The sequence below is a fragment of the Pongo abelii genome, chromosome 11, assembly GCF_028885655.2.
Source record: "Pongo abelii isolate AG06213 chromosome 11, NHGRI_mPonAbe1-v2.0_pri, whole genome shotgun sequence".
Lineage (NCBI taxonomy): Eukaryota > Metazoa > Chordata > Mammalia > Primates > Hominidae > Pongo > Pongo abelii.
The window spans coordinates 98,564,750-98,583,196 of NC_071996.2; the positions used below are offsets into that span (position 1 = coordinate 98,564,750).

The 18,447-nt window shown below is 39.6% G+C and overlaps 1 protein-coding gene and 1 pseudogene across 4 annotated transcripts in view; one reads left to right on the top strand and one right to left on the bottom strand.

Annotated features, from left to right (window-relative positions):
- Nucleotides 1-13,479: 13,479 nt before the first annotated feature.
- LOC100451840 (adenosylhomocysteinase-like) lies at nt 13,480-14,721 on the bottom strand (annotated as a pseudogene).
- Nucleotides 14,722-16,983: 2,262 nt separating this feature from the next.
- The window catches only part of SLC39A10 (solute carrier family 39 member 10), a 153,085-nt gene continuing 151,621 nt past the window's right edge, over nt 16,984-18,447 (top strand). For 2 of the 4 annotated variants that reach the window (NM_001374115.1, NM_001374116.1), the window contains 1 exon segment: nt 16,984-17,102. The gene's annotated coding sequence lies outside the window, so the exon portion shown is untranslated. 4 annotated transcript variants of the gene reach the window in all.

Sequence of the window (18,447 nt, forward strand, 5' to 3'; positions counted from 1 at the left end):
TTGTAGATTGAAGTTTACATTAATTTTAAGATCCAGGAGATTTTCATGGTGGTAATTTAAATGAGACAACTAAACCTATAAAATTTCATGAGACACTCTCAAGCTTTGATCAGATTGGAATAGAAGGGGATGAACTGAAAGTTTTGCTAGGTTGGTTGGACAAGATGTAGGGGAAAACCTGTTACATAGGCCACGTGAGGCCTAATAACAACCTTGGCAGAACTGTCTGACAATGACACCAAGTGAAACGCTCCATTCAGCACCACCATTGGGAAATCTAGGACTGGTTACATGGAATTCCTGGCCTGACACATAGAAGATTTCCTGCAGAAGCTGCATGTGGACCAAGAAAGACACTGACGGGACTCTGTAGCATTTCCTTCAAGTTTATTAAATCACCAGCTATGTGTATACAGTGGATTGTTCCATTGTTGCATTTCTATTCTTCTCTCATGAAAGTTAAGATTCTGAAGATACACAAAAAGGCGAAAATGCCTTTCACACAGGAATCCCACTCAGGGATCCTCTTCCTGTAGTTCTGAGGTTTTAGTAAGGGCTGCCATTGCCTCCTCCTGTTAGAATTTGCAGCAGAATCCTGTGGCCTGGGAGGAGGAAATGCACTATAGTGAATAGAAAAAAATAATACAAAATCCCATAAATAAAATCCCCTCTCTTGCTTTATAACTTCAGTCAAGAGTAACTTGTGAACTAGTAGCAGAGATCAAAAGACAGTATACAGACTTTTTTCCAGAAAGAATGCTGGGACAGAAGTTTTTAGCATTTCAAACACTAAAATAGACCGAAGGAATTCAAAAAAATAATGTGCAAAATATCGTGGGCTTCAGTTAGCAGAACTGATTTGCTTTCTATAGCAGCAAAATTAGATGTGACTATCTTCAATGCTATTAACAATGGAGCTTAGCTACATAGCTCATATTTGTGCTAATTTCAGTGCATTAAAAGGTTTTTCATTGTTTTTATTGTTTCAAGCTACTCAAAAATATGCACACTCAAGTAGCTGTACTGAAAAATTATGCCATGTTTGACGAAAAAGTTTCTTATGATCACATACAATTGTTATCTCTGACACTTGAAAGATATCCTACATGTGAAGCAGTTGCTTTAAACACACACATGCACATACTAAGCTGTCCTCACTAGGAAGAGGCAAGATCAGACTCCAGGGGGTTCCTGTCTCCTGTAGGGTTTGTCATTAGAGAACAATGGCAAATTGCCAATGCCTATGTACATGAATTGTCTTTATCCTCCTTTGTTTTGGTTATGGGGCCTATCCTAGTGATTTTACAAGATGCCTGCTGTGTTCCTGAGAAAATAAAATAAAATGTGCAAAGCTTGCTTCCCTTCAGCTTGTCCATACCCATGGGAGATATCTTGAGTGATTAATTGGTGAACTCTTAACTGCTCCTCTCTCCATTCCTTTGGTAGTTGGGTGTTAATCACAACAAAGTTGTCCTTTCAAGTGAAAATGCTGGCAGGTCTCTTTAGGTTTTATTGGGCCCCAGAGACATTTGGCCTAATCTGAATCTAAAGCTTAATTTCCAAAATTTAATTGATCTGATCTTTTTTTTTAAGCCACTCATACTGACAAAAATATAGATGACCTTTGGCCTGGCGCAGTGGCTCAAGCTTGTAATCCCAGTACTTTGGGAGGCCGAGGCGGGCGGATCACGAGGTCAAGAGATCGAGACCATCCTGGCTAACGCGGTGAAACCCCATCTCTACTGAAAATACAAAAATTAGCCAGGCATGGTGGCGGGTGCTTGTAGTCCTAGCTACACGGGAGGCTAAGGCAGGAAAATGGCATGAACCCGGGAGGCGGAGCTTGCAGTGAGCCGAGATCTCGCCACTGCACTCCAGCCTGGGTGACAGAGCGAGACTCTGTCTCAAAAAAAAAAAAATAGATAGATAGATAGATAGATAGATAGATAGATGACCTTTTTAAAGATCCTTTTAGGCAATTTCACTGGTTTGGGAGAACATTCAGTGCAGAAATCTTTGTATTCTCTAAAACTGGGAGGCCTTTTTATAGACTTACACAATGAAATATATTTAGCACAAGAAGGGATCTCCAAATCATCTATTATAAGCCTATTATTGTTTTATCAGATAAAGTTTCCATGATATAATTTTTTTCTAAATATGTATATTTTGGATAAAGTAATATAAGCATATAGTTCAAATTTCAAAAGGTACAAAACACTGGACAGTGAAAAATAAATGTCTCCCACTCCCAGTCACCCAGTTAGCATCTTTGGAGGAAACCACTGTCACCAGAGATAGTCTATGCGTGCTATGATATCCTTTCAGCAAGAGCTTCAGACCTAGCAAGACCAGAGAAGTCATAAATTAATTGTGTTTGGAATTATCATAAAGTAATAGTAGACCTTTTAACTTCAATCTCAACTCTCATTACTTACTAACTTGAACAAGTTAATTAATGTCTCTTCCTCAATTTCCTCATCTGTATGATAGAACTAATGATATCCGCCAGTCAGGATTGTTAGGATTATGTGAGGTAATGTACCAAAGTCCCAGATACATACCTTAATTTTGACTACGGGAAAATGTAATCTTTTTTTTTTTTTAATCTATCTGCATTCTAAATGTAGAGGACGCGGTTTCATTAAGGTAGGAATGAGGATAACTATACAAAATGTATAATAAGGAAAAATATGGTATGATGTCTGTTTCCATAGCACTATCAGTTTATTTTTCCCAGCCTTGACGAAGTTGATTGGCTTCTTCCTTAATCACTTTCATTTCATTAGTAATTGTCTTTAATCTTCTCCAAGAGCACATCACACAACCTGAAAATCAGAGGTCTCCCTGAAATCCACTACTTTCGAAGACTGTATGCTGATCGTATTACTGAGAGAGTTCAAGAGGAGGAACTTATCACTTAATAAATTTCGATGATGCAACTAATGTGTGCTAGGCATTCTGCTAGGTGGTACAGAACCAAGCAAAACACAATGGACAAGATGGTACTAACGACTGTACTAACGACCGTTCTACTTAGGGGGCCAGGGAATTCAAGGGATTGCTTTGTCTCCTAAGACCTAGGAAATCATTAGTCTCACTCAAATTTAAGAGTTCAATTACAAGTAAAAGAAAATCCAATCCAACAACTTAAACAACTAAGGGAATGTATTGGCCGATGTGACTGACTCAGATTTTAAGAAAACCAGTAGTCCCATAATGTCAATCAAGACCTGCTTTCTTTCCTCTGCTGCACTCTATCTCCTGTGATGCAGTTTTCATCTTAGGCTGCCTCTTCTAGTGGTAGTCAGAAGCAACCAGAGTTACATGCTTCCTAGTTCATATCTACAAAAGCAGAGAGTACCTTTGAAGCAACTCCCATGGATCAGACAAGAATTTTCTTTTCCAAAAACTTCAGCAATTGGCTGGCAGTGGTGACTCAGGCCTTTTACCCTAGCACTTTGGGAGGCTGAAGTGGGCAGAACACTTGAGCTCAGGAGTTAGAGACCAACCTGGGCAACATAGGGAGACCCCATATCTACAAAACATCAAAAAAATTAGCTGGGTATGGTGGCCCTCTCCTGTGGTCCCAACTTCTTGGGAGGCTGAGGTGGGAGGACCACTTGAGCCCAGGAGATCGAGACTGCACTGAGCCATGATCCCGCCATTGCCCGTCAGCCTGGGTGACAGAGCGAAACACCGTCTCAAAAAAAAACAAAACAAAACAAAACTCCGGCAACTGTCTCCTTTATTGTCCGTTAATGGTTCACATGCCTACTCTGAGTCAGTCACATGGACAGAATGATGTGATAATGCTGATTAGTGTAAGACAAACAGGTTCTCTGGAGGTGGGCAATCCAACCCAAGCCATGCTCAAAAACATACTGTTTGTTTAAAGTAGAAAAGGCTCTGGATGGTGAGAAGGGATTTTACAAATGTCAGTGTAAGCTCTTGCTACTGCTTCTCTCTGCATGTCTATTCTAGGTTGCTCTTGCAGGCTGGCTCCACATGTAAGGATTTTACTTTGGGTTCCTTCATAATTTGATGTTCATGTAGCTGAAGCTTGCCATAGAGGTCTCACACTAAATACCTTTGACCCTACAACTCCAATTCTCATCAGTTATCTATGACTTTTGTGTCTCAGTGAAATTTTTTCAAACAATATCATCTAGTTGGCTTGGCCTAACCTATGGATCGACTCTCAGAGTAGGTCTCCCCGCACTGGTCCAGTCATCATAACCAGGGAGTAGGGTCATATGATATAAACATAGATGACTAGGCCCATCTGTTCAGCCGGGGAACAGATCCTTTTAGAAGGGAATGTGGGCAGAAAGGCAATTATATACATCTCTAACCAGAAAAATCCCAGGGGTGGAAATGATAGGAAGAAATGGCACCAAATTTAAAGATAAAAGAAAAGCTGCCACTGTAATTCAAAATTAGACAATGTAACTGATCATAGACTTTTGCTATAATCGCTATTTTGGCCTTATAATCTCTGAAATTTACTTTACAGAACAGTGAAACACTTCTTTGAGGAGAAACATTACAGAAGAAAACAATCTTTGATCTAGAAACCTAAAAAGATATTTATGTTCATTATATTCCAGGTGCTGAAGAGTGTCAAAGCACAGCTAAATATTATGCCATTTGTGCAGACTCGGAATGAGTTTAAACACTGAAAGAGCTACCGGAATACCCCAGCAGAACATCTCAAAACAAAGCTTTATTTCACTCTTAAGAAAATTACCAGGCTGGGTATGATGGCTCACACCTGTAATTTCAGCACTTTGGGAGGATGAGGCAGGCGGATCTACCTGAGGTGAGGAGTTCGAGACCAGCCTGCCCAATATGGTGAAACCCCATCTCTACTAAAACTAAAAAAAATAGCTGGGTGTGGTGGCGGGCACCTGTAATCCCAGCTACTCATTGAGGCTGAAGCAGGGAGAATCGCTTGAACCCGGGAGGAGGTGGAGGTTGCAGTGAGCCGGATTGCACCACTGCACTCCAGCCTGGACGACAGAACGAGACTCCATCTCAAAAAAAAAAAGGGAAAATTACCTATTTGCACTTCTTGATTTCCAAGAAGGTGTTAGAGATCTTCATCCCATCCCCAGCCCAAGTCTAGACATGTTCACCGGAAAGGGAGAAGTTTTTGAGTTCTCAGCAGTAGCTGTGGCTCTAAGGAAAGCAGTGTTGTATGGGTATTAGAGTAGTACAACCAAAGGTCTGCTGGAGCAAAAGAGGAACACAGAAAGCTAGGAATAACAAGTGTTTTTCTTCCGTCTCATATGATTCATTCAGGCTCTCTTTGACCTACATAGCCATCTGACTGGCTACTGTTTTCTTTTCTTTCTTTTCTTTTTTTAGAGATGGGGTCTTGCTGTGTTGCCCAGGCTGGACTGAAACTCCTGAGCTCCAGTGATGCTCTCTCCTGAGCTTCCCGAGCAGCTGGGACTACAGGCATACACCACTGCACTGCACTTGATTAGGTATATTTTAAAATGTAAAATAATAGTGAAAGGATTATCCCTAGTCCCCATAAACCTGGGAATGGATCGAGCTGAGGACACCGAAACTTTCCCCTGAGACATGGAAATTGCACTGAATGTTTTCTTGATGGTTCTAATGCATTAATAATTAAGAGCTCTTTGCCTAGATTACCCCCAAAATATTAAAAATAACAAAATAAAGTAGAACTAAGGAAAAATATAAGACACATAGAGAAAATGCTTTTCAAAAAATGTTATTTGACCTATGGCTAATTCTGATTTTAAAAGCAGTTAAACAAACGAAACACATCCTAGTGATGCTTATGACTGAAGAAACCATTGATACCTAAAAGAAGGGAAGACTTTAGATATAAAGGCAGAGTGGAATTTTTTTAACCAACATTTCATGCAGCAGCTCCACATGGCCTTCCCATGTCTCAATAGCTTTGATTTGTGGAAATAATGGTTATGCAATTTCCACACATTGTGCTCCAATCACAGCATGTAAGCAACAATAAAAAGAAAACAACTAAATGTACTTGAAGCTGGAGATTTTGATAAGGTTTTCTTTTCATTTCACAAAGTTTGTTAACTGGATATTTTTCTAAGACAACTGAAATATTCCTGCTGAGTTTCAGACAGATATATGTAAAGGCAGCAAAGTGTCTGATTTTCTTAAATGTATCTATGGCAGCATCATTAGTTAATTTAGTTGTGAAAAATTAACCGAAAAGAAACTATCAGACTATAAGAATTCCACAGTTGGCAGACTGTTGGTCTTTCTCTTTCTCTTTAAATAGATATATGAAAATATATATATATTATATATATAAATATATATATATAATATATATATTTTTTATGCCATCTGTTTACAAAAGATGAGAAATGTTGGAGAAAATTATTTGCCTTAGGGTATAATGTTATGGCCATTCAGAGAGAGGTCTCTGGTATTTTCAAGGAGAATTTGGTACAAGAACAAGACAGTATCAGGTCTGCACAGTCATTGGCTGCAAAAAACAAAGATGATTTCCTTTAGTCCCTGTTTTAGTTTTACTCTTTGAACTTTCAAGTTTATTTATTGTTATTATTTTTAATGTGGCACGGATTGTTTTAAGAATCAACTTGGTTCCCTTTTTTGAAGTCCTTTTTTTTTTTTAATTTGTTGAGACTGGTTTCTAAAGTGCTCCACCTCCACCACCTGTCATTAGATGGGGGGCTGCGGCTTGGAGAACACTCACAGTTCTGAGTTCAGCTGCGGACGGAATAATGAAGGGCAGCTGCAGAAGGAGGTAGAGCTGCAGATTCGGAGGTAGGTGGCAATACAGTATTTCAAAATAAAAACTACCAAGCTTCAGATCGGTAATAAATTGTCATGCACTAAGTGTACCTGGAGAAATAAAACTAATCTCTATCCATTTTAATTCTCTCAGAAGGACTTTCCCTCTTACATATAAAATCCTGGGAATTTCCCCCTCCTCATCCAGTCATTTCTATGTGATTAATCATACATTGGTCACTCGTCACTAGATGGCATTGTGCAATGTTTCTTGACAGCAGTAACTAAATTGGTAAAGTTACAGCTTGGGCTATTTTTTGGTATTTTCTTCTTTGGGATGGATCTAGAGAATCTAAATCTGATCCTGGATATGTCATCATCTTTATATGTTTTATGAGTATGGCTTTGTAAAATTTGTGTCTTCTTTAAGAGTCTTTTTCTTAGTATAACTTCCTAGTACATGAACCCGGTAATTATCAGTCTTAAATGAACAATAAATAAATTCTTCCTCTAATTTTCCTCCAAGTCACATGTACAAATGTTTACTTACATTTGCAGAAATAAAATAAAGCTCAACATATCTAGGATCTCTACCTAGACATGAAGGTAGAAAAAAAAATATATGGAAATTTGCTTTATCTAAGCATGGCCAGTTGAAATCTCGATGTGGATAAGCCATGAAGATAGACTAATATAAAAAGATCAGTTAATGCTTTCATAAACCTGTGAAATTCACAAAGGAAATATAATAGCCATAAGTAAGTAAAACTGATATAAATGTGATATGAATTAGTAGTTACAGTCTTGTACTCTTCCAGACATGACAAATAATTGTGACCATTTTTATTTGTTGTATTCCCATAAACCTTATGGTACTGAAGAGTAAATTCTAACTTCTTTGCTATCAATAAAATAGGACACATTTTCCCAAGTTATAATTATGACTTAGTGACCTGAGAATTTGTAAATAACAATGGATGATAAAATTAATTATTTGGAGTGAAGCTAACAAGATAAATGACAGATAGATAGATAGATAGATAGATAGATAGATAGATAGATAGATATCGTAGATAAATGCATAGCAGCTAATACAGCATTGGACATTCTGAAGTTATATAAAAACTATAATATTGATCTGCTGTTTTCATTTACTTATTTTAAAATCTGAAAAATTGTTTCTCTGTTTTAATTTGCCTTTTTATTTTAATTTCATTCATTTGTCCATTCAAAAACATTAACCAAACACTAGCTTTGGATCTGTTCAATACCAGAGATGCAAAGATAAGTAGGATATCAAAGGTGCCCTCAAAAAGCCTTTAGTCTTTTATGTTAAGCAACCATAAAGTAAATATCAGAATCATTCATGAAAGAAGGAGCAAGGGGGAAGGAGAGAGGGAGAGATGTAATGCAAAGAGTCTTAGACAAGGAAACAAGATGCAGGCCGGGTGTGGTGGCTCACACCTGCAATTCCAGCACTTTAGGAGGCCGAGGCAGGAGGATTGCTTGAGTCCAGGAGTTTGAAACCAGTGTGGGCAACATAGCGAGACCCTGTCTCAAAAAAAGAACAAGGCAAAAAAGATGCATGATTTATGGTCACAGCTCTAACAGTAACTCATGCTATAACCCTGGACCTCCCTCACTGTATGTTCAAATGAAATAATTTTATAGAAAAGTGCTTTGTAAACTGTAAAATGTTTTTAAAATACTAGTTTTTAAAGCTTTTTCGTATAAGAAACCCACTTTTTTTTTTAATAGAACTTTGATCCTTCAGGCCAATGCAGCTCCCTTTTAATGTTCTATTTCAAAATTCCAGCTGCATACATAAAATCCATTACATTTCCAACTCATCTTGTAAAACAAAAATTGGACAGAAGCACCACAATCTTGGAGAGAGAAAAGGTAAAAGGCTAACCTAAATGCCCAGTGATCACATCAAACTCTAAAACACTGAGATGCTCTGATTATCCCCTTTACCCCTTCTACTCAGCTGATTCTTGCTCCTTCTCTTAGTTTCTGCAGGCGAGAAACGTAATTTCAAGTAAATCTGTTACAATAAAACATGACAGATGAAAGAACCCCATTCTGGTCCTAGGCCATTACCTCTTCCAAGCTTTGATGGTAGAAAAAAACCAAAAAGCGTTTGAATGGATTGCTAGATTAGGAGATTCAGTACAATATCATCTATTCTTAGACCAGTTTAATAGTTCTGCAAAATGCCTATTTTTCATTAAAGCCAGTCATACTGTAATCTACAATAGATAAGTCAGAAAATGTTTTATTTTCTGTATACAGACATCAATATGTAAGGAATAAGAAACTCAAATGTATTTAAGGCCACAGAGAAAGATACATAGGTGGGGTCGGGGAGAGTATTAGGGAAAAGAGCTAATGTATGCTGGGCTTAATACCTAGGTGATGGGTTGGTAAATACAGCAAACCACCACGGCACATGTTTACCTGTGTAACAAACCTGCACATCCTGCACAGGTGCCTTGGAACTTAAAAAAAAATAAAATAAAATAAAAATAAAGAAATTACATATTTATTTTATTTTTATTATTTATTTATTATTTATTTTTTTTTTGAGACAGAGTCTCACTCTGTCGCCCAGGCTGGAGTGCAGTGGCACAATCTCGGCTCACTGCAACCTCCGCCTCCAGGGTTCACGCCATTCTCCTGCCTCAGCCTCTCCGGGAAGCTGGGACTACAGGCACCCGCCACCACGCCTGGCTAATTTTTTTGTATTTTTAGTAGAGACGGGGTTTCACCGTGGTCTTGATCTCCTGACTTCATGATCTGCCTGCCTCAGCCTCCCAAAGTGCTGGAATTACAAGCGTGAGCCACCGCGCCCGGCCATAAATTATATATTTTAAAAAAAGAAAGATACAAAAAAAGGTGTCCTTGGTCAAGTACTTGACTGGATCTAAGTATGTGTAGAGAAGTGTTTTATCTTAATTTCCTGGTCCATTATGTCTTTTACTTTGTAACTGCATTAAGCTGTTTGTAGTATGATGACAGCTTACCAATAAAAAAAGATTTCTATTTTTTAAGTTTTTAAAAATTTTTAAATTCAATTAAATTTTTTTTCACCCTGCCCATCCCTCAAAATTAACTTCTAATTAAGCATTTTGGCTAAAAATGTTTCCTCAATATATTAGAATAACCTGGTTATTCCTGAGCTGAAGCTCCTGGGCTCAAGCAGTTCTCCCACCTCAGCCTCCTGAGTAGCTTAGACAACAGGCATGTGCTATCACATCTGTCTAATTTTTTTTTTTTTTTTAGAATGGGGGTCTCACTATGTTGCCCAGGTTGGTCTCAAACTCCTGGGCTCAAGGGATCCTCCTGCCTTGGCCTCCCAAAAGTGCTGGGATCACAGGCCTGAGCCCCTGGGCCCAGCCTGAATGATTAGTTTCATCCTAGAATATTTGTTTACCTTCAGACATGGGCTATGAGAAAATCTGGATGGTTAGAAGTAAATGTTTAAAGACCAAGATACCGTATACATATGTAACTAACCTGCACGTTGTGCACATGTACCCTAAAACTTAAAGTATAAAAAAAAAAAAAGACCAAGATACCTATTTAATATATTATTTCTTTCCTGACTTTCCCTTCATTTTTCAGGTTTATGACATTTTTGTCTTTATTTAAAATATGACTTCAAGCCAACAAGTATTATAAAAATGACATATTGGTATTTGTGCACAAAGAACAGAGGAAATGGAATTTTACTTTGCCAGTTTCAGAGACCATAGCATTCAAGCTTCTCATCATCAGTATATTTGGATGAAAAGATAGTCTTTGTCATGAAAGTGTATGCACCCACATTTAGCCATGGACAAAACTTTCCTGGAAGGAAGCAGAGATTTTTTTTATTATTATTTTGGGAAAGTGTACTGAGGCATATCTCTAAAAATAAAATAGCACTTCATCAGTACTGGTCATTTTTTAGCCACATATGACAAATGATCACATATGCTCATAAAAATCTAAAAGGAACTGAATGTTGTTCTCTTCTGAAATGGCTATCTTTCCTTTAAACTGTATTTTAAAACAAAAACAAACTTTACCACTTTGATTGAAGAAAATGCAGGAAGCCATATGGTCCCACCCAAAGTTCCTGCATGCAAAATATCATGGGGAGGAAGGGTCAAGGTGTTTTTAAGAACATAACTTTTATGTTTCTGCCCTTTAACAATGGCACTTCCTGTTTTGTCCTCTAACTATAATAAGGCTATCAAGACAGAATACGGACTTCTCCTTTTTGCCCAGTGAAGAGCGTGTATATACCGTCTTACCACGTGTGTAGAATTCAAACTAAGTATTGCCATTACTCAGTTCTCCTGAGGTCCAACAAGTTGATCTATGGTCTCTCAACAAGGGTTGGAATGCTCAGTAATTTATAGTTACCTAGTCAAAAATCTGGTATTGGAGTCAACAGAATGTCCAGTATTCCTTGTCTCAAATATACATGAAGCTACGTGTTGCAACTAAATGGCCCCTGTGTTTTACTAGAAGTTGTTAACAATCCTTAACAGATTAGGATTCAGTGATTGCCTCCTTCTAAGGCAATTCTTTTTTCTTCTTTTTTCTTTCAAAAAAGAGAAAAAGAAAGGAAGAAAATAGGAAAAGAGGATAAAATGAAGGAAAGGAAGAGAGAAAGGAAGTGTGGAAAAGGGAGGAAAAAATGAAGGAAGGAAAGAAAAATAGAGTAGAATGAGAAGATCATGACTTCAAGTGAGAAAGAAGCTACTTTCAATAATCAGAGTATCTGTTGCTTCCCAAAATCAGAAAAAATATGTTTTTAGGGCCAGGTGCAGTGGCTCATGCCTGTGATCCCAGCACTTTGGAAGGCTAAGGCAGGCGGATCACTTGAGGCCAGGAGTTTGAGACCAACCTGGTCAACATGGTGAAACCCCGTCTCTACTAAAAATACAAAAATTAGCTGAGTGTAGTGGCATATGCCTCTAATCTCAGCTACTCCGGAAGCTGAAGCAGGAGAAGCACTTGAACCCAGGAGACAGAAGTTGCAGTGAGCCAAGAATGCACCACTGCACTCCAGCCTGGTTGACAGTGAGATTCTGTCTCAAAAATAAATAAATAAATAAATAAAAATAAATTTCTTCAGGCATTTCTTATTATAATTAATGGTTTATGTTGGTCTTTAAAAAAAAACAAGAAACGTACATGTTTTAGATGTAGATTCCAGATTGTTACCCATACCAAATAATACTAAAACAATAACACATTTGCTAAAGCAAAAGATAAGAAAAACACCCACAAAGGATGCTATTGGTATAGCTAATGCAGTTGCAAAGTTGTTAAGACCGCTAATCCCTTTTGGAAATCTGTGCAACTTGATGAGCAGATGCACAAAATATATTAGTGGGAGATCTGAGATAACCAACAATAATTAGGAAAGTCAATGTTTAGCAGAATGCATTCTGGGGCAGAAATTAGTTTAAATGCAGATTTTCTGGCATAATAACTAAAGTGATTAGGCTTTCTTGATTAATATTTCTATAAATTTACAAAACTGAAATCAGACCAGTCTGGGCAACATAGGGAGACCCCATCTCTACAAAAAAATTAAAAAATTAGCCAAGCCTGGTGGCATGAGCTTGTAGTCCCAGCTACTCAGGAGGCTGAGGCAGGAGGATTGCTTGAGCCCAGGAGGACAAGGCCCTTGGGTCAAGTAACCCATGATTGTGCCATTGCACTCTAGCATGGGCAGCAGAACAAGACCCTGTTTCAAAACAACAACCAACAACAAAAAAAGAAAAAAGAAAAAAACACCTGAAATCACAACAAGCAATTGACAAAAACCAATGTTTTCAGTAAACACTTTGTAAAATAATTGTGCTCTAAAAATTATAACCAGTACATGCTTTCTTTCATTCTTAAAGTTCTTTTTTTTCTTTTTTAGGCACCAAAATTTTTATTGACCCCCTCCTGCTTTCTTTTAACATTATACACATTATATAAACATTTTAAGCCAAATTACTCTTTTTGACACAGAGTTGTGATAAGAACCATCCTGTTACAAAGTGGTGGTGGATCTATGCTTGCTTTTACTTTTTCTGGCCCCTCTCAACCTCTGGCTGTCGCTTCTCTGTCCTCTCTTGGTTGTTCCTTAACAGTCTATGCTTATCTTTGTACAATACACACTGAAAATACCAACCTCATTGTTACATAGTTTAAAAGAAGCCCCAGGACTAAACCAGGCTTTCAGGAACATTCCAACTCCAACAGTTCCTCTATGCCCTTGGATATAGCTCCTTCTCACCTGTCATGGACTTAGGAACCATTGAGCCTATAAACAAACACATGGGTATAACTCCATGGGCCTGGTGAAGTCCTAGATGGTAAAATACGTGGGCTTTGTGACCCTACTATCAACCTCCAGGCTAATGAAGAACTGACTTAGTGAGCAGTTCCAAGACCACTGAGCTCATGGTTCCCTCTGGCTGTCTCCATTATACCTCCATCATAACCAGGGCTTCAGGAGGGGCCTCTGAATTCCCCCTGCCACATTTGGAACAGTATGAGGGATGCAGCAGAGTCCAAAAACTGAGTGACCAACTTCAGGGTGCCAATGGGGGACACTGACGAACCAATCACAAAGTTGGTGCCATTTGCCCTTGGGCAGGAGAGGCGGGGCCCAGGGAAGCACAGCAGCTAGAAGGTAAAGGGCAGGCCTGGCTTTCAGTAGTGGTAGGGATCAGACTCGAAGGGGCCATCATGAGACATGCCCAGGTACAGGGCCTGCTTCTCAGTAAGCTTGGTCAGCTTCTCATTCAGCTTGCTCCAGTGGGCTTCAAGCACTGCTTCATCCAGCTTCTTGGGCCCAAAGTGAACCCTAATGGGGTACTTGTCTGGGTGAGTCCACAGCTCAATCTGTGCCATCACCTGGTTGGTGAGGGAGTTACTCATCAAAGAGCTGGGGTGGCCCATAACACAACCCAGGTTGACCAGCCAGCCCTCAGCCAGCAGGATGATGCAGCACCCGTTCTTTAACCAGGAGCAGTCCACCTGGGCTTGATGTTCATCTTTCCAACAGCGTTCTTGTTGAGCCACTTGACATCAATCTCGTTGTCAAAGTGCCAGTGTTACCATGATGGCATCATCCTTCATCTGCTTAAAGTGCCAATCGAGGATGCTGTCATTACAGCCTGTGGTGGTGACAAAGATGTCCTCCTGACAGGCCTTGTCTATGGTTGTCACCTCATAGCTCTCCATGGCAGCCTGCAGTGCATTGATGGGGTCAATCTCGGTGACAATGACATGGTCCCCAAAACCCCTGAGGGCCTGGGCACAGTCCTTGCCCACATTGCCATAGCCCACTATCACTACTACCTTGCTGGCAGTCACCACATCTGTGGCCTGCATGATGCCATCTGTGGGGGATGCTTGCTTGCTCTTGGTGACAGAGTCATTCACATTGATGGCAGGCACTTTCAGGATCCCATTGACCATCATCTTGTGTAAGTTGTGGACCCCAGTCGGGGTCTCTTGGGAGATGCCTCGGTGCCCAACAGGAGCTGTGGGAACTTGGTGTGGATGAATGACATTGAGGGGCCCGTCCTTTTAGTTCACGGTCTGCTGGATGCACCACTGGTACTCCTCATCTGTTTCTCCCTTCCAGGCATACACTGGAATGCCAGCCTTGGCAATGGCAGTGCCGCATGGTCCTGGGTGGAGAAGAGGTTGCAGCTGGACCACTGCCCCTCAGCACCCAGGGAGTTGAGGGTCTCAATGAGGACAGTGGTCTCCACAGTCCATGTGCAGACAGCCAGCGATGCAGGGGCCTTTCAGTGGTTTGGAGGTCGAGTACAACTTCCACCAGCACATCAGGCCCAGCATCTCATCCTCTGCAATGTCTAGGGTCTTGTGTCCCCAGGCAGCCAGATCCATGTCAGTGACTTTGTAGGGCAGTTTGTCAGACATGCTGGAAGCGCTTCTGCATGGAGTGGGGGACACAGGCGAAGGGGGCCGGGCCTCTGACTAGGGACAGACACGGCACAGGCCGTGCCGGGCAGAGCAGTTTAGGTTTATATATTACATAATTTCTCATAAGTAAACAGTTCATAAATTGATACTTTTGATTCATTTTCAATATCAGTCAGGTCAGGGAATTAGGGATTAGATAAAAAATATATATACACATATATATATTTTTTGAGACAGGGTCTGGCTCTATTGCCCAAGCAGGAGTGCAGTGGCACAATCTTGGCTCACTGCAGCCTCGACTCAAGCAATTCTCCTACCTCAGCCTCCCAAGTAGCTGGAACTACAGGCATGCCACTGCACCCGGCTAGTTTTTGTATTTTTTGTAGAGGGTTTACCAGAAGTAGATACATAATTTTAAAAAACCTTTATAAGCTAAATATATAATGTGATCATGATAATTCATTAAGTTCACAAGACACTCAATGCCTAGATCATTTTATCTTTAGAAACTAAGGCCAGGTGTGGTGGTTCATGACTGTAATCCTAGCACTTTGGGAGGCCACATCTGAGAGGATCACTTGAGTTCAGGAGTTCAAGACCAGCCTAGGCAACAGAGTGAGACCTCTTCTCTATTAATTTTAAAGAACAAAAAAATTAAAATTAAAAAAGTTAATGTTTAAATTTTTAACTGGATCTCAGCAAGTCCAGTTTTAGATGATGAGAGTTATTCTGTATTTTAATCATAGTACCACTCATTAGTTAATCTCCAGTAAGTCTGACCAATTTACTCCAATAAATTCATTTTCCTCTTTGTTAAATAGAGATAATAGCCCCTACTTTATAAGATTGTTTGGAAGATTAAAATGAGATAATGCATGTGAAATGCTTAGTGCAATGTCTGGTGTCTTACTAGTACACAGTAAGCCTACTATAAAATTACCAGTTGTAGGCCGGGCACAGTGGCTGACACCTGTAATCTCAGCACTTTGGGAGGCTGAGGCAGGTGGATCACCCAAGGTAAGGAGTTCAAGACCATCCTGGCCAATATGGTGAAACCCCATCTCTACAAAAATTAGCCAGGCATGGTGGCACGTGCCTGTAGTTCCAGCTACTTGTGAGGTGGAGGCAGGAGAATTGCTTGAACCCGGGAGGCAGAGGTTGCAGTGAGCCAAGATCACGCCATTGTACTCCAGCCTGGGCAACAGAGCAAGACTCCATCTCAAAAAAATAAATAAATAAAATTACCAGTTGCAATAGTGTTACTGATGATGGTAATGATGATGCCTGTTCTGCAAGGGTTCTAAACTTCCTCCAGAGGTTTCTAGCTTTACCTAAACTAAAAAGTAAGCCCCACCCTCCCCACCTCTCTTGTTCTCCTTAAGAACGCAATTTTCATACAGAAATGAAAAGTTAGAATTCCAGCGTCCTGCAGAATTACAGGACGTCTACAGGACACTGGAATTCTAACTTTATTCCTCAGTAATTCTTACTTACTTACAGTAGTTCTAATGTTGTTCCTCAGTAATTCTTACTTAAGGTGTGTGTAGACTTGAAGAATGACAAAACCATCTTTGGCTGGGTGCGGTAGCTCACGCCTGTAATCCCAGCACTTTGAGAGGCAGAGACGAGCAGATCACTTGAGGTCAGAAGTTTGGGACCAGCCTGGCCAACATAGTGAAACCCTGTCTCTACTAAAAATACAAAAATTAGCCAGGAGAGGTGGCAGGGCCCTGTAGTCCCAGCTACTTGGGAGGCTGAGACAGGAGAATCGCTTGAATCCGGGAGGCGGAGGTTGCAAGTGGTGCCTCTGCACTTTAGCCTGGGCAACAGAGCGAGGCTCTGTCAAAATCAAAAAGAAAAAAGAAAAGGCTACTCTTGAATTATTTGGAAGCTGCTTCTGAAGAGAGAGAACTCACAAAGTCAGCACTGTTTTGACATTTGCTCATTTTGCAGTGAAAACTACACAGCAAAGTCCTTAGAATCATCACTTCAAAGGTGTAAGTTTTAACATCAGTTATATCTCAAGTGTAAAATTGTAGCCCTACAGAGTTTGATAAAATTGTAAAATGGAGTTTGGATGTTTAGGGAAAATTTATCTGTGCTAAGAAAAATGGAGAGAATTAACAAGCTATAAAAATTACAAAAGCTAGAAATTTGCAGTAGATTAGGATTTGATGGGGATCCATGGTGATGCTAATTAGGAACAGCAAGCCCCTCCCAAAAGCTCATCACAGGAATACCTTAGGCTGAGGTAGGCTCAGACCACTTTGACCTTTCATCCTATCTCTTCCTACCAAGACAGAGGGAGATTTATTTAAGGGAAAGCAGAAGTGGCATTCTTCTTTGGACCTAGAGCACCTTGAAGAGCTGTTGCCAGGGTAAGTCATCTTATGTTCCACCCACCCTGGTTTTAAGGCATATCATTACTGAGGCTGGGCAAAGGATATTTAGTGCCTCTCTGATGTGACTGTGTATTTCTGTACTATTTAAGCACTTAAACTTGATGTTGTGGGGCTGGCACCCAACCAAGATTCAAGGATGGTAGAGTGCTTCTGGTGTATTAATGAAATATTTTGTTGAAGATACAAATTTCTACAGAATAGAAACTGACTATCCAAAGAAAAATTTTGTTAACTTTGAATCTAAGATTCGTGTACCTTGTCTACATTCTTTCATCCAACCTCCTTTCTCATCTTATTAGCAGAGAAATAAATCTAGGAATGACTAAGTCTAGTAAAAAAATAAGTATTTGGCACATAGAAAACTGAATTACAGATATTAATATATACACAGGAGATCATTTATTTGAAGCTTAAATTATTAGATCTATGTTTTTAAAAGCAATTCAATATAAGATGAAACAAAACTGAAGTGACTGGTTTCTTTGCCATCTCTCTAAGCGATGTGGTGTTCCATCTAATAGCTTATGAGTCAGTAGTGTGGTCCACACAATTTAATTGTGAGGAATCAAGTAAGGCAAAGATTATAGATTTGATTTGTTCCTCTCAATGTTGCTTTCAGTTGTGAGGGTCTAGATTCTAGGATCATGCAGAATGTTGGATATACGACACAATTCTCAGGCAAAATTATTTAAGGCAATAAACAAAAGTGCAAAAAAGTTGTGTCTGTTTTAACTTTCCTGATAAACTTTTATTATTTATTTATTTATTTATTTATTAGACATAGTCTTGCTCTGTCATCCAGGCTGGAGTGCAGCGGTGCAATCTTGGCTCACTGCAACCTCAGCGTTCCAGGTTCAAGCAATTCTTGTGCCTCAGCCTCCCAAGTAGCTGGGACTGTAGGCATGCACGCCACCATGGCCGGCTAATTTTTGTATTTTTATTACAGGAGGGGTTTCACCATGTTTACCAGGCTGGTCTTGAACTCCTGGACTCCTTCAAGTGATCCGCCCACCTCAGCCTCCCAAAGTGCTGGGATTACAGGCAACTTTCTGGATAAACTTTTGAATTCAGAGAAAAAGGAAACAATAACAAAAAAGTTTTAGCTCCTTCTGTGTGAAATATATAATTTTGACACAGATAGTAGTGCATAAGTCTATGCTGATGGTTCATAACATCACAGTAATTTGCACAGTAGATGATAAACTAAAGTCCTTCGGTTAGCAGCTTATAAATAGTTTGAGGCTTGTGTGTAATTCTGTAAAAAAGAAAAAGAAAAAGAAATAAGCAGTTTGATCAAGAAAGATTTTCAGGCTGATTAGAA